Raw genomic sequence first — 14213 nt, 5'->3', positions numbered from 1 at the left:
GTAGTGCTGTTGCAGAGTGTGACATGCAGAAGTAGTGCTGTTGCAGAGTGTGACATGTAGAAGTAGTGCTGTTGCAGAGTGTGACATGCAGAAGTAGTGATGTTGCAGAGTGTGACATGCCGAAGTAGTGCTGTTGCAGAGTGTGATATGCAGAAGTAGTGCTATTGCAGAGTGTGACATGCAGAAGTAGCGCTGTTGCAGAGTGTGACATGCAGAAGTAGTGCTGTTGCAGAGTGTGATATGCAGAAGTAGTGCTGTTGCAGAATGTGACATGTAGAAGTAGTGCTGTTGCAGAGTGTGACATGCAGAAGTAGTGCGGTTGCAGAGTGTGACATGCAGAAGTAGTGCTGTTGCAGAGTGTGACATGCCGAAGTAGTGCTGTTGCAGAGTGTGACATGCAGAAGTAGCGCTGTTGCAGAGTGTGACATGCAGAAGTAGTGCTGTTGCAGAGTGTGACATGCAGAACTAGTGCTGTTGCAGAGTGTGACATGTAGAAGTAGTGCTATTGCAGAGTGTGACAAGCGGAAGCAGTGCTGTTGCTTTAAAAGCATTCAGCAACTATTAGAAGTAAAATACACTGCTCAAAAAAATAAAGGGAACACTGAAATACCACATCCTAGATGTGAATGAATGAAATATTCTCATTGAATACTTTGTTCCGTACAAAGTTGAATGTGCTGACAACAAAATCACACAAAAATCATCAATGGAAATCAAATTTATTAACCAATGGAGGCCTGGATTTGGAGTCACCCCCAAAATTAAAGTGGAAAAACACACTACAGGCTGATCCAACTTTGATGTAATGTCCTTAAAACAAGTCAAAATGAGGCTCAGTATTGTGTGTGGCCTCCACGTGCCTGTATGACCTCCCTACACCGCCTGGGCATGCTCCTGATGAGGCTCAGTATTGTGTGTGGCCTCCACGTGCCTGTATGACCTCCCTACAACGCCTGGGCATGCTCCTGATGAGGCTGAGTATTGTGTGTGGCCTCCACGTGTCTGTATGACCTCCCTACAACGCCTGGGCATGCTCCTGATGAGGCTGAGTATTGTCTGTGGCCTCCACATGCCTGTATGACCTCCCTACAACGCCTGGGCATGCTCCTGATGAAGTTGCGGATGGTCTCCTGTGGGATCTCCTCCCAGACCTGGACTAAAGCATCCGCCAACTCCTGGACAGTCTGTGGTGCAACGTGATGTTGGTGGATGGAGTGAGACATGATGTCCCAGATGTGCTCAATCGGATTCAGGTCTGGGGAACGGGCGGGCCAGTCCATAGCTTCAATGCCTTCATCTTGCAGGAACTGCTGACACACTCCAGCCACATGAGGTCTGGCATTATCCTGCATTAGGAGGAACCCAGGGCCAACCACACCAGAATATGGTCTCACAAGGGGTCTGAGGATCTCATCTCGGTACCTAATGGAAGTCAGACTACCTCTGGCGAGCACATGGAGGGCTGTGCGGCCCTCCAAAGAAATGTCACCCCACACCATTACTGACCCACTGCCAAACCGGTCATGCTGAAGGATGTTGCAGGCAGCAGATCGCTCTCCACGGCATCTCCAGACTCTGTCACGTCTGTCACATGTGCTCAAAGTGAACCTGCTATGATCTGTGAAGAGCACAGGGCACCAGTGGCGACTTTGCCAATCCTGGTGTTCTGTGGCAAATGCAAAGCATCCTGCACGGTGTTGGGCTGTGAGCACAACCCCATCTGTGGACGTCGGGCCCTCATACCACCCTCATGGAGTCGGTTTCTAACCGTTTGTGCCTACATGCACATTTGTGGCCTGCTGGAGGTTATTTTGCAGGACTCTGGCAGTGCTCCTCCTGTTCCTCCTTGCACAAAGGCGGAGGTAGCGGTCCTGCTGCTGGGTTGTTGCCCTCCTAAGGCCCCTTCCACGTCTCCTGGTGTACTGGCCTGTCTCCTGGTAGCGCCTCCAGCCTCTGGACACTACGCTGACAGACACAGCAAATCTGCTTGCCACAGGTTGCATTGATGTGCCATCCTGGATGAGCTGCACTACCTGAGCAACTTCTGTGGGCTGTAGAGTCCGTCTCATGCTACCACGAGTGTGAAAGCACAACTAACATTCAAAAGTGACCAAAACATCAGCCAGAAAGCATTGGTACTGAGATGTGGTCTGTGGTCCCCACCTGCAGAACCACTCCTTTATTGAGGGTGTCTTGATAATTGCCAATAATTTCCATCTATTGTCTATTCCATTTGCACAACAGCATGTGAAATTGATTGTCAATCAGTGTTGCTTCCTAAGCGGACAGTTTGATTTCACATAAGTTTGATTTACTTGGAGTTATATTCTGTTGTTTAAGTGCTCCCTAAAAAACACACTGGCGCTTCACACAGGATATAAATGTAGCACCCTGAGGATTCGGCTGCTACAGGGGTATTGCACCTCAACCCAGAGGTGTGATATTCCACTCCCGGGTAAGGAAGGAGTGTGGAACTGAGCTCAGATAGACTGCATGCACTACATACATCCCATTCCAGAGGAGCAGGCCGACGGCACTCCCACTTAGAAATGTGCAGGTGCGACCGAGCCTGTTCCTGGCTGGAGTGGGAGGGGGGAGGAACATCCCATGTAGTGTAGGGGCAGAAAGGGGGAGCAGTCTGGGTAGTGATAGGAGCTCATTGGGTGCTGGTCACCTGAGCTCACACATAGAGGGATATATAAGGAGGGCACCAACTAGGATCAGGGTCAGACGCAGAGAGTAAGTCAGATGCAGAGGACAAGCCTGCAGAAAGAAACAACAGCCCTGGAGAGAGAGTGGAGTAAAGAAGGAGACCCAGAGGGGGACAAAGAAGGGACCCAAGAACCCAAATAAGAACACCGGGTGAGGAGTCAGCAGAAGGGTACCGGAACCCAAGCTGGTGGGGGTAAAGACATTCCCCAGCCAGAGACCGGAGACCGTGGGCAGAGTCTGTCACGGTCACCCACTACATTCACCCTGAAGGCACACCACATGGAGGGTCAGGGAACCTGAGGCCAAAGGTTGCCCAACAGAAGGCCCGAGGGAGCTGGATTTAGGTGAATCACTGGTGGGGACGGCTGAAGGAAGGACAGAGGGAGAGCTCAGGGCCACGCTCCGGACTTGTTTGGGGGTTGGCCGGATCCAGGACCTGGTGGACGCAGCACGGCTCGGGAGGTCACTTGGAGCTAGAGTGACCAGGAACATCTGCAGTAAGTAAAGACCCTTAACTGCACTACCCGAGTCTGTCATCATTACCGGCTGCACCACACCACCACAACCCCCATCCTCTGCGCCTGTCCCCTCTGAGGCTATACCCCTCCCGTTGGGGGTTATCCCACCAAGCTGCGCATTCACCATCAGCCTCAGCGGACCCTGCTGCAGCGGCGGCCACAGTGACCGCATCACAACGGGTGGCGTAGTCGACACAACGAACTTTAATAACATCAGTAAAGACTGCCACATAACCCTGAGCTTGACGCCCTGGGCACGGGACCGGGTCACAGCCGCTCGGAGACTACAACCCCCCCCCATCTGATCCGGTGCCGGGTATTCCCCTCAAAACGGAATATGTCCCAGGGGGCGCGTCAACTTTGGCGTAGTCGGCAGGATTACGTGCCCGCAACACCCGGGTACTGCGTGCCTGAAGAAAAGTGCAAGTTTACCTCAGAAAGAAGACTCCTGCCGGTTCCGGAGGGTCCACGCCATCGGACTCCATCACCAGTCGTTTCCCGCCGATTGTCCGCCATTTCCAGCTTGTTCCCGCCATCTGCAGAGATTCCCGCCACTGGGAAGCGATTCCCGCCAAAACCGCAGATTTCCCGCCTTGGAAGAGCAGCGGACGCCATTATGGGCGTGCCAAAGGAGGGCGAGAGGCCACCTTCCATCGTGGGCCGGGACAGAAAATGGCGCCAAAAGTGGAAACCGCCCCCACCAACAGAGACTGTGATGCTGGAGGTGTCTGTCAGCGTGAAAGAACTACCCCTGGAGCTGACAGTCACCGAGTTGCCCCGGGACCGCCCTCGAAGTAGGAGGAGACGAAAGAAGAGAGAAAAGATGGGTGTCGCTTGGAGCAGTCTAGAACGAGCGCACCCGGAGGCGAGGTGTCCAGAGCGAGAGCACCCGGAGATGGAGAGAAAGCAGAACAGCACCGGCCCGCTGGCCAGGAGTCTGCTAGAGACCGAGGAAGGAGGGCAGAGCAGCACCGGCCCGCTGGCCAGGAGCCTGCCGGAAGCCGAGCAGAGCAGCACCGACCCGATGGTCAGGAGCCTGCTAGAGTCCACAACCCCGCTAGGTCTAGCGGAGATCCTAGCGCAGCTCCCCCGAGACCGGGAGTGTGCACAAACTGCCCTGGAGGGCCTCGCAAGGAGGATGGCCCGGGTACAGCGCGAGATACTGGCGGAGTGGAGCCGGGAGATGACCCAGCAAGCAGAGACCAGTCAACGGAGCACGCTACCCTGGAAGAGGAAGCAGACCGCCTCTGAGGATGGCGCAGGAGGACCCAAGGCCGGAGACGGCGCCGAGGAGGGAGCCGAACGCATGGAGGCAGGTAAAGGGGACGCCTATACCCCAAGCCGTGACACCGCTTACCTGCCCCAGCTCCCCGTCGCAGAGCCCGAAAGTCCCCCTGCTGTGCCCGTAGCCGCCAGGTCACCGCCATGGACTAGGCCCCGACCGGAAGCCGCCGCCGCGACCCCTGTGACGTCACGCGCCTCGACCCGGAGCGTGACCAAGCAGGAAGTACCACCAGCCTGGTCGCAAGGCCTAGTACCCCCGGGCGCCGCAATACCAACAGCGCCCCCTACCTCCGCGGAGCCTCCGGCCTGGCCGCAAGGCCAGGTAGCCCAGGGCGCCGCCGTCCTAACGGTGCCCTTCACCTTCCAGGTGCCCCAGGCCTGGCCGCAAGGCCTGGGCAACCCGGGCGCCACCACCACCGAGCCCGCGCCCGTAAAACCAAGGGTGCCGCGTCTGGGAGGAGGAGCAAGAGGACCCGGACGGGTCTGAAGTAACAACCAGCTATAAGCAAAGAGCAGGAGGAAGACGCCGTTGAGTGCGGCAGAGCAGGTGTTGTAAATAGTTACCCAATCAGGGTATAAAGGAACTGGAACTGTCGTTGCTGCTTTAAAGTTTAGTCCCCGTTGGGACCAGTGAACTGTTTAACCCGTGTGTCCCTTACCCAAACCAGGCTGAGGACTGTGAGCAGCCATCCCTTTCCCTTACCTGGCCGGGGACTGAGAACGGCCAAAACTTCCCTGTACATAGTTGCGCTTCCTAAGGCGCCCCCTACTGGTTTTATGAGAAACTGTTTTTCAAAAGACTGTCGCACTTTACCTGGTCACGAGTTGCACGGTGACCAGAGGAGGAAGAAAGAAAGAGACGACGAGAATGTTATGATGATGTTTATATGAAAAAGTTTATATATATATAATATTTTATATGTTTTATATGTTTATAAAAATTTGTATGTTTGGTGTTTTTGTCTTTGCAGCCCGAGGACGTGCTGTGATTTACCAGGGGGGAATGTAGCACCCTGAGGATTCGGCTGCTACAGGGGTATTGCACCTCAACCCAGAGGTGTGATATTCCACTCCCGGGTAAGGAAGGAGTGTGGAACTGAGCTCAGATAGACTGCATGCACTACATACATCCCATTCCAGAGGAGCAGGCCGACGGCACTCCCACTTAGAAATGTGCAGGTGCGACCGAGCCTGTTCCTGGCTGGAGTGGGAGGGGGGAGGAACATCCCATGTAGTGTAGGGGCAGAAAGGGGGAGCAGTCTGGGTAGTGATAGGAGCTCATTGGGTGCTGGTCACCTGAGCTCACACATAGAGGGATATATAAGGAGGGCACCAACTAGGATCAGGGTCAGACGCAGAGAGTAAGTCAGATGCAGAGGACAAGCCTGCAGAAAGAAACAACAGCCCTGGAGAGAGAGTGGAGTAAAGAAGGAGACCCAGAGGGGGACAAAGAAGGGACCCAAGAACCCAAATAAGAACACCGGGTGAGGAGTCAGCAGAAGGGTACCGGAACCCAAGCTGGTGGGGGTAAAGACATTCCCCAGCCAGAGACCGGAGACCGTGGGCAGAGTCTGTCACGGTCACCCACTACATTCACCCTGAAGGCACACCACATGGAGGGTCAGGGAACCTGAGGCCAAAGGTTGCCCAACAGAAGGCCCGAGGGAGCTGGATTTAGGTGAATCACTGGTGGGGACGGCTGAAGGAAGGACAGAGGGAGAGCTCAGGGCCACGCTCCGGACTTGTTTGGGGGTTGGCCGGATCCAGGACCTGGTGGACGCAGCACGGCTCGGGAGGTCACTTGGAGCTAGAGTGACCAGGAACATCTGCAGTAAGTAAAGACCCTTAACTGCACTACCCGAGTCTGTCATCATTACCGGCTGCACCACACCACCACAACCCCCATCCTCTGCGCCTGTCCCCTCTGAGGCTATACCCCTCCCGTTGGGGGTTATCCCACCAAGCTGCGCATTCACCATCAGCCTCAGCGGACCCTGCTGCAGCGGCGGCCACAGTGACCGCATCACAACGGGTGGCGTAGTCGACACAACGAACTTTAATAACATCAGTAAAGACTGCCACATAACCCTGAGCTTGACGCCCTGGGCACGGGACCGGGTCACAGCCGCTCGGAGACTACAACCCCCCCCCATCTGATCCGGTGCCGGGTATTCCCCTCAAAACGGAATATGTCCCAGGGGGCGCGTCATAAAAGCTGCTGGTAGTAGCGATATCAGCATGATTACCTGACGGTAAGTAGAAATAAAATGCTCCTAATGACACATGTAATTAAAAAAAGATTAAAATGCAACACAAAAAATGTTAACTTAAAAAGTCCCATGTATGCGAGAATGTAATGTTAACTCGTACCCTGAGATACCCTTATTTAAAAAGAGAAAGTCACAAGTGCTTCGTAAATGAAAAACATGCAGGTTTTTAGTTTATAGTTTATACTCTTAATTATTAAATAAACAGTTTTTAAATAGTTGAATCTACCAGTGGTGGTGTATATGGAGTATACAGGTCTTTCTTTCTTTTCTTTTTAAGTATGTGTTTCTGTTTGGATATTTTCCTACACTAAATATGGTATTTTTTAAGGGCGTGTATGGATTTTTTTCCGTTTGTTCTTATTGGTTGGCAGCAGGCCGGCAATGCTATTTAAAGGCAGGAGGTCTAGGTGAGCCACACCCTGAGGAAGAAGGACTGTGTCCTTCGAAATGGGTCGGTCTTTTTTGTGGCCCCATGTACATCTTGTACTTTGGCCTGTGCCCCCACCAGCTCTGCTCTCACGCGGCCAAGCTTCCGGCCGGAGCACGGCGCGTTTGTACCAGCGCTACAGAGTGGGTAAGAGGCACGTTTTCGGGAGGACACTCCCGCTTTACCCCGCCGGCTCATCAGTACAGACCCAGCTGGACGTATGGTAACAGCACGCATCAACTGCTGGCTCGGTCTGGCTGGCGGAGGACTTCTACGCCACTACCAACAGCTGATGGCTGTGATTCTGCAAAGCCAACCTAATCAACACCAGGGGAGGAGTCATGAGGAGATAATTTGCATATTCCCACTGCATTTTGGGGTAAGTGAAGAGTCTCCGCAAGCTCAAAGAACACTGGATTTTGGACATCGGTAAGCCTTTTGAAGCTTTTTTTTTAAGCTTTTTTCACTGTTTTCAGAACATTAACAATAAGAACATGGAAGAGTCCAGGAGCCATTTGGTGAGCTGCATATCCTGCTACATGTTCACAGACTTGCCAGTGGAAAAGCCAAACTTCACATGCCAGAAATGCAAGCTTGTGTCCCTGTTGGAGGAAAAGTTGCGAAATCTAGAAGAGAGGTTAACTACCTTGAAAATCATTAAGGAAGGTGAAGAGTTCTTAGACAGAGCAGAATTATCTCTTCATGATTCAGAAAGAGAAGAAATTCGAACTGCACCTGAGGAAACAGAGGAATGGAAGCATGTGACCCACAGAAGCAGGAGGCTCGAGAGGCAGTCAGCACCCATACTGCTCAGGAACCAGTACCAGGCTCTCACGCAGGAGAACCATGAAGAAATACAGCAAAATAAGACTTTGCCAGCAATGAATAACCTTGTAAGCCCTCAGAATCCTCCTGGATGGAGAAAGAAGAATGTTGTGAAGAAAAAACGGAGAGTGGTGGTCATGGGGGATTCCCTGTTAAGAGGAACAGAGGCCGCTATCTGTAGACCAGACATAACCTCAAGAGAAATGTGCTGTCTTCCAGGAGCAAAAATTAAAGATGTGTCTGACAGGATATCAAGACTCTTCAGACCTACAGATCACTACCCATTCCTGCTAATACATGTGGGGACAAATGACACCGCAAGAAAGGACCTGGAAACCATCTGCAGTGACTTTGAAGACTTAGGCAAGAAAGTGAAAGAATTGGGAGCGCAGGTGGTCTTCTCATCCATCCTCCCAGTGGATGGACATGGAACAATGAGGTGGAATAAGATTCTACAGGTGAACAACTGGCTACGTCGATGGTGCCGTCAACAAGGATTTGGATTTCTGGATCACGGAATGAATTACCTATACGATGGACTACTTGCTAGAGATGGGGTGCACCTTACGAAGACTGGAAAACATGTATTTGGAAGTCGCCTTGCTACACTCATCAGAAGAGCTTTAAACTAGAACAATGTGGGAAGGGAAGCAAAAGGCCAGAAAAAGCCATACAGCTGACAAATACTATTGAGATCTCTGCTACTGGAAGTGGAAAAGAAGAACAAAGACAAAAAAATCTAAATAATAAAAATATGGGAGGAAGAGAAACCAATCACAAACTAAAATGTTTTTATACAAATGCACAAAGCATGGGCAACAAACAAGGAGAATTGGAACTACTAATGCAGGAAAAGGAATATGATGTCATTGGAATCACTGAAACTTGGTGGGACGATACACATGATTGGAATAAAAGGCTAAAAGGATACAACTTATTTGCAAGAAACAGACTTGATAAACGAGGAGGAGGTGTCGCATTGTATGTTAGAAAAGCGTATATCTGCACAGAGATTGAAGCTTCAGAGACTGGGAGTTCTGTGGAAACTGTTTGGGTAAGAATACAAGGAGAGAACAACGGAAAGGACACCATTGTAGGCATTTACTACAGGCCACCTGGGCAAGCTGAAGATATGGATGAACTCTTTATGTATCAAATGACCAAGTTCTCCAAAAAATATGACGTAGTGGTCATGGGAGATTTCAACTATCCAGACATTTGTTGGGAATCTCTCTCAAGTAAAACTAACAGGTCAAGCAAATTCTTATCCTCTCTTGCTGACAACTTTATCTTCCAAAAGGTAGGGGAGAAAACAAGGGGATCTGCTACTTTGGATCTAATCCTTATAAACAGGGAGGAAATGGTTGAGGAGGTAAAGGTGGCTGGGACCCTAGGAGGCAGTGATCATGCTATTATAGAATTTTGGATAACTAGAGGAGGAAGACATGTGAAGACTCAAACTTCAAGGTTAGATTTTAGAAAGGCAGATTTTAAGAGACTCAGAAAGAGAATAGGAGGGATCCAATGGCTGGATGTCCTTAAGGACAAAAATGTCCACGAAGGATGGGAAATTTTTAAAAATGAGATTCTCAAAGCACAATCGTTAACAATCCCGAAAAGTAGGAAGAATGGGAAGCATTTAAGGAAACCAGGATGGATGAACACAGAACTTAAACACATGCTAAAAAGAAAGAAAGAAATGTTTATTAAATGGAAAGAGGGAGGCATATCTAAAGAAGATTATAATGCAGTCTGCAGATCCTGTAGGGCACGTATCAGGTTAGCTAAAGCTGACAATGAATTAAGGCTTGCAAGAGATGTCAAAAGCAATAAAAAAGGATTTTGGGGGTATGTCAAAAGTAAAAGAAAAGTCAAAGATGCTATAGGATTTTTACAGGATGAAAATGGAGAAATGGTAAGAGAGGATGTTGAGAAGGCCGAACTTTTTAATTCCTATTTTGCATCTGTTTTCTCTCAGAAAGAAAATGTAACATCAACTGATCTTCACTGTCCTTTTAAAGGAATAGAGGAATCAAAGTTATCTGTAAACAGAAAGATTGTGAGGGAATATTTAGCTAACATAAATGAGTTCAAGTCTCCAGGTCCAGATGAATTACACCCCAGAGTACTGAAGGAGATCGTAGAAGAAATTTTAGAACCACTCTCCATAATCTTTGAAAATTCTTGGAGAACAGGAGAAGTCCCAGAAGACTGGAGAAGAGCAAATGTTGTTCCTATCTTCAAAAAGGGGAAGAAGGTGGACCCAGGGAACTATAGGCCGGTGAGTCTGACTTCTATACCAGGAAAGATCTTTGAACAAATTATTAAACAACATGTATGTAAGTACATGGATAAGAATGAAGTGATTAACCAGAGTCAGCATGGGTTTGTAACTAACAAGCCATGTCAGACTAACTTAATTTCCTTCTATGACAGAATCACTGACTGGGTGGATCAGGGAAATGCTGTAGATATAGTATATCTTGACTTCAGCAAAGCATTTGACAAAGTATCTCACACCATCCTTATTGAAAAAATGACCAAGTATGCAATGGACCAGGCAACTATTAGGTGGATTCATAACTGGCTTAGTGATCGGACTCAAAGGGTGGTTGTAAATGGCTTCACATCCAGCTGGATGAATGTCTCAAGTGGGGTACCACAGGGCTCCGTCCTGGGACCTGTATTGTTCAACATCTTTATCAATGATTTAGATGAAGGAATTGAGGGTAAACTGATTAAATTTGCTGATGACACAAAGCTAGGAGGGATAGCTAATACTATAGAAGAGAGAGAGAGGATTCAAAAAGACCTAAATAAACTGGAGCAGTGGGCAGCAACCAACAGAATGGTTTTTAACAGGGAAAAATGCAAAGTACTACATCTGGGCAATAAAAATGAAAAAAGCATATACAGAATGGGAGTAATAGAGCTAAGCAACAGTACATGTGAAAAAGACTTAGGTAAACTAATAGATCATAGACTAAACATGAGTCAACAGTGTGATGCAGCAGCAAAAAAGGCAAATACAATTCTGGGATGTATTAACAGAAGCATACAGTCTAGATCACGTGAAGTCATTATCGGTCTTTACTCCTCTTTGGTCAGACCTCATCTGGAATACTGTGTACAGTTTTGGGCACCACATTTTAAAAAAGACATAGACAAACTGGAGCAAGTTCAGAGAAGAGCGACCAGAATGGTGACTGGTCTGCAAACCATGTCCTATGAGGAACGGTTGCAGGATTTGGGAATGTTTAGCTTGCAAAAAAGAAGACTGAGAGGAGACTTAATAGCTGTCTACAAATATGTCAAGGGCTGTCACATTGTAGAAGGATCATCTTTATTCTCATTTGCAGAAGGAAAGACTAGAAGCAATGGGATGAAACTAAATGGGAGGATACACAGATTAGATATCAGAAAAAACTTTTTGACAGTTAGGGTGATTAATGAGTGGAACAGGCTGCCACCAGAGGTGGTGAGTTCCCCTTCAATGGACGTCTTCAAACAAAGGCTGGACAGACATCTGTCTGAGATGATCTAGTGAATCCTGCTTTAAGCAGGGGGTTGGACCAGATGACCCAGGAGGTCCCTTCCAACTCAACCATTCTATGATTCTATGAACACACCTTTCTATGGAAGCAGCCCATACTTCTCAGAGTAAGTGCTGCCACTTTTCCTTCTCTGTTTCTTTCTCATAGAGCAATCGCTGATTGTAGCAAGATCAATGTGTGTATCCTCACTAAGGGGGCAGTTAGAAGTAGGATATCCATTTGGGTAGCACTTTCATTTTCTCTTTTTGTATTTATCTACACTCATCTAGTCAGAGCCACCAGCTCTGAGTGTACTTAGCGCGGTAGTATTTGTGGTTGTTATATAACTATTAGCAGCAACACAAGCACATGAGACAGGAAGTATTGTGCTCCAGAAGCATCCAGCAACTAGAGGGGTTAACACAGTAACAAGAGAAGGGGAGTGTTTTAGCAGAGTCCCAGGGGGATTGCGGGGAAGTTGTTTACTGTCTAGCTGGAGCCGAAGAGAAAGGTGGTGTTTGTGTTCTGTATCTCACAGAAGCGCCCCTGTGAAAAGGAATCAAGTCAGTAGTGAAGCTAAGCACAGGTCAGGTAGAGTTCCTGAACTAGCAGTGTAGAGTATTGTCAGGCAGAAAGATAAGGACTGGAAGGAATGGTGTCACAGGGATCATCTCCCTCAGCAAACCCTCCCCCCTCCTCCATCTCACTGTGCTGTAAAGAATGCTGTGTTCATTAATGTGCCTTTGCATTAGAACTGTGCTGTCCTGTACTACTGGGAAGACTGTGAACTGCTGGGCTGCTAAGGAAACTATACTATACTGTTTGTCACTGGAGCCTGTTGCTAATTAGACTTAACTTGCACTGGCTGTGCGGCTTCTTATTAAATGCTACTGTTCTACCGTTTATGAGGACTCTTGTCAAGTGTGTCTGGTCAGCAAGTGAAACAACCTACGTGTCTGTGCCTGAGGGTTAATACCCCTGTGTGCCTGAGAGAAGCTGCAGCACACGGTCTATGGACGCCCTGAGTAACGGTTCCCCCAGGATTCCAAAGAATTAATGTAACTTGTCTCACCCCTATCAGAACCTAGCTGCATTGCGTGTAACATATTATTTATATAAAAGTAATGAAAAAAAATAAATAAATTTGGCATTTAAAACCGACCCAGAGACTAAATAAACACTTTATTTATGTAGCATAGTGAACAGCGTAAAATTTATAATGAAAAAAAAAAAACACACTTGCAGAATTGCTGTTTTGAATATATTCCTTCCCATAAAGAGTTAATAAACGTTTGTTCAAAAATGCTAGGAATCCCAAAATGATGCCATTGAGAAACAGCTTGTCATCTCCCCAAAGAATTAAACCCCAATAAGTCTATGTGGCCAACAAAATAAGAAAGTTATAGATTCTGGAACACGACAATACAAAAGTGTAAACAAAAATGTTCTGACATAAGAACTTTCAAAAATGGTTGTGACACCAAAGGGTTAAAGAACTATAAAGAGATAGAAGAAATTAGGAGAAAAAATACTAAAACTAATTTAATCTCATCAAATAATACAGTTTAACTCATCATCTCTATGAAAAGAAACGTACTGATACGTTTTGAACAAATAGCGAATATGCTATAACTAATAAAAAAATGCTAATTATATGTTTACTAGATGGTGGCCCGATTCTAATGCATTGGGTATTCTAGAATAGGTATGCGGCCGACCGGGCGCAATCAGCAGAGCTGTGTTTAAATTTGGGGCCAAAATCGCTGATTGGTCGCGTTCGGCAACCGCGACCAATCAGCAAAGCGGTGTTTAAATTTGGCGGCAATATCGATGATTGGTCGCGGGCGGCGGCCGCGACCAATCAGCGAACCGTGTTAGTGAGGACTGGAGAGCGTGTTTAAATTTGGCACCAAAATCGCTGATTAGTCGCGACCAATCAGCAGAGCGGTGTTTAAATTTGGCGCCAAAATCGCTGATTGGTCGCCGGCCGCGCCCAAACAGCAGAGTGTTGTTTAAATTTGCCGCCAAAATCGCTGATTGGTCGAGGCCGGCGACCGCGACCAATCAGCAGAGCGTTGTTTAAATTTGGCGCCAATCTCGCTGATTGGTCGCGGATGGCGGCCGCGACCAATCAGCAGTGCGGTGTTTAAATTTGGCACCAAAATCGCTGATTAGTTGCGACCGCGACCAATCAGCAAAGAGGTGTTTAAATTTGGCGACAATACTGCTGATTGGTCGTGGCATGCGACCGCGACCAATCAGCAGAGCAATGCAGAGCGGGGTTTAAATTTGGCGCCAAAATCGCTGATTGGTTGCCGGCCGCGACCAATCAGCAGAGCGGTGTTTAAATTTGGCACAAAAAGCGCAGATTGGTCGCGGCCGGTGGTTGCGACCAATCAGCAGAGTGAGGTTTACATTTGGCGCCAATACTGCTGATTGGTCACGGCTGACAACCGCGACCAATCAGCAGAGAGGTGTTTAAATTTGGCGCCAATCTCGCTGATTGTTCGCGGCTGGCGGACGCGACCAATCAGCAGAGCAGGGTTTAAATTTGGCACCAATAATGCTGATGGGTCGTGGTCAGCGACCGTGACCAATCAGCAGAGTGGGGTTTACATTTGGCCCCAATGCTGCTGATTGGTCG

Source organism: Phyllobates terribilis, unplaced genomic scaffold (genome assembly GCF_046119375.1).
Source record: "Phyllobates terribilis strain yellow unplaced genomic scaffold, ASM4611937v1 Scaffold_5__5_contigs__length_657084704, whole genome shotgun sequence".
NCBI lineage: Eukaryota > Metazoa > Chordata > Amphibia > Anura > Dendrobatidae > Phyllobates > Phyllobates terribilis.
This window is presented reverse-complemented; position numbering follows the sequence as displayed.